This window comes from Salvelinus fontinalis, chromosome 15 (assembly GCF_029448725.1).
Source record: "Salvelinus fontinalis isolate EN_2023a chromosome 15, ASM2944872v1, whole genome shotgun sequence".
Classification (NCBI taxonomy): domain Eukaryota; kingdom Metazoa; phylum Chordata; class Actinopteri; order Salmoniformes; family Salmonidae; genus Salvelinus; species Salvelinus fontinalis.
Window position 1 is genome coordinate 39355096 of NC_074679.1, and position 3325 is coordinate 39358420.

Consider the following 3325-nt stretch of genomic DNA (forward strand, 5'->3'; position numbering starts at 1 on the left):
GGTGCCAGGACAACAACCTCTCCTTCAACGTGATCAAGACAAAGGAGGTGATTGTGGACTACAGAAAAAAGAGGACCGAGCACGCCTCCATTCTCATCGACAGGGATGCAGTGGAGCAGGTTGAGAGCTTCAAGTTCCTTAGTGTCCACATCACCAACAAACTAACATGGTCCAAGCACACCAAGACAGTCATGAAGAGGGCACAACAAAACCTATTCCCCCTCAGGAGACTGAAAAGATTTGGCATGGGTCCTCAGATCCTCAAAAGGTTCAACAGCTGCACCATCGAGAGCATCCTGACTGGTTGCATCACTGCCTAGTATGGCAACTGCTCAGCCTCCGACTGCAATGCACTACATGAGGTAGTGCGAACGGCCTAGTACATCACTGGGGCCAAGCTTCCTGCCATCCAGGACCTCTATACCAGGCGGTGGCAGAGGAAGGCCCTAGAAATTGTCAAAGACTCCAGCCACCCTAGTCAAAGACGGTTCTCTCTTTTACCGGTACCAGAGCGTGGTACCGGAGCACCAAGTCTAGGTCCATGAGGCTTCTAAACAGCTTCTACCCCCAAGCCATAAGACTCCTGAACATCTAATCAAATGGCTACCTAGACTATTTGCATTGCCACCCCCCATTTTACACCGCTGCTACTCTCTGTTGTTATCATCTATGCATAGTCACTTTAATAACTCTACTTACATTTACATATTACCTCAACTAACCGGTGCCCCCGCACATTGACTCTGTACCAGTACCCCCCTGTATATAGTCTCGCTATTGTTATTTTACTGCTGCTCTATAATTACTTGCTACTTTTATTTCTTATTCTTATTTGTATTTTTTAAAACTGCATTGTTGGTTAGGGGCTCGTAAGTAAGCTTTCACTGTAAGGTTGTACGCCTGTTGTATTCGGCGCATGTGACTAATAAAATTTGATATATTATACATTCATGGGGAATGGAAAGAAATATTACTTATTAAAGTACTTATGTTATTAACCCCTAATATTCCCTGTATATACACTCTATGCATTCAGGATACCTATGATAAGTGAGGAATACACTCTGAACAGTCTACCCAAGACTGACCTGCAGCAGAGCCTCAAGAACAGGAAGCAGACATAGTACAGTACAGAAACGCCTCTGAATTAAAAGGGCAACTACACCCTCCAATTTGTTTTTTTTTTAAATCAAATTTTCCCCCAGACCTCATAAATGGTAGGTTGATGTGATTTAAAGCATTGATGTGGACGAAAAGTTTGGATATTGAGAGTGAAAACCTGAAAATATAGGAAAACCCACATGGTGCCTTTCCTTTGCCGGGCAGGCAAAGTATACCTACTTCATTTCCTAAGTCTCAATACGGTCCTGGGAGCATTTAAGTCGCTCTGGATAAGAGCGTCTGCTAAATGACTTAAATGTAAATGTGTAGGTATATCGAAAGGATCCTACCCTGGTCACTAATGTAGCCAACCGATGTATAGAGAGAGAAGTTTGTGTGGTCCAGAGACAAGAACTCTACAATCTATGGCAAAAGCATGGGCTCCTGAAGGGGACAATAGAACAATAGTAAAACATAATACTTTTTCACCTCGTCAAACTGATTCTATATTGAATTTAGTCTTCGAGATGCTCTAACAAGCATGTGTATCTGTAATTGGTATTCTTCAACTCTAAAAATCCAGGCTGTATCACAACCGGCCGTGATTGGGAGTCCAATAGGGCGGCGCACAATTGGCCCAGCGTCGTACGGGTTTGGCCGGTGTAGGCCGTCATTGTAAATAAGAATCTGTTCTGAATTAACCGACTTGCCTAGTTAAATAAAGGTTAAATAAAAAATAATAATAACAAGAAATGCACTGTGTAGACCGTACATGACAAAACCCAAAGGAAAGACAACCAGCAAATGCATATGGGGCCACAATGTCTAATAGTGATTGCAGTGCTAGTTAAAACTGCAGTAGGATAGTCCTCCTCACAAGTGAGTGAATCAGCGGAGACAATGCTTGGTGAATAGCACTTGTTTGATCTTTGGGAGTAGATCACGTGAGAGGAGAGTTGAATTGCTCATGGGAGATAAAGGTGAGGGACAAGAATGAATCAAAGGATTGTAGTTTATGAGCTAGAAAATGACCATCCTTACCGTTTAAATAATGACAACGAATAGGTTAAGGATAGAGACATGGTTATTACTTGGCCTACGCTCCCTGTACTGGAACGACATGCTAGTAGTGGTAAAGCTACCTGCTACTGCTAGCTAGCAACAGTTCTACTTGTTGTAGCTATCTAGTTAGCTAGCTACGTTGCTGCGTTCTAAGTAAAGTTGGGAGATATTTTACAGATTGCATTGACGGTATCACATTTCTATAACTAAACTGTCACCAGCTGTGTTTATGTACCTTAAGTACGGAGAAAGTGAATAGCAGATGAGTTCTGATTTGTTTACCGTTGAGTACTTGGCAGCGTTTGCCTGTAAAGTTAGCGAACATAAAAGTAAGTATTTAGAAAAAATTTGCAACAGCCACAATAAAGATACCTAAACTAGCAGGCATAAAAAAGTTAACAACTTTCCATTGTCAAGCTTTAGAAAATGGACATTTGTCTTTGGTTTACAATTGTATCACCCTTACAAATTGGAGTTCGATATTGAAATACAATTTCAAGTATGAACACAGTGCCTTCGGAAAGTATTCAGACCCCTTTAATTTTTCCACATTTTGTTACGTTGCAGCCTTATTCTAAAAAAGATTAAATAAAAAATATTCAATCTACACACAATAACAAAGCGAAAACATTTTTGCAAATGTAAAAAAAAAAAAAATGTAATACCTTATTTACATAATTATTCAGACTGCCCTAAGACTCAAAATTGAGCTCAGGTGCATCCTGTTTCCATTGATCATCGTTGAGATGTTTCTACAACTTGATTGGAGTCCACCTGTGGTAAAGTCAAAGGAAAGGCACACACCTGTCTATATATGGTCCCACATTTGACAGTGCATGTCAGAGCAAAAACCAAGAGATGAGGTCGAAGGAATTGTCTTTAGAGCTCCGAGATAGGATTGTGTTGAGGCACAGAGCTGGGGAAGGGTACCAAAAATGTCTGCAGCATTGGTCCCCAAGAACACAGTGGCCTCCATCCTTCTTAAATGGAAGAAGTTTGGAACCACCAAGACTCTTCCTAGAGCTGGCCGCCCAGCCAAACTGAGCAATCGGGTGAGAAGAGCCTTGGTGAGGAAATTGTGAGCATCTGTGTTTATTGCACTATGTTGATAATTGGATATGGAGAAGGGCGAGCCGGTCAAGGATCGATTCAGACAAGGTGA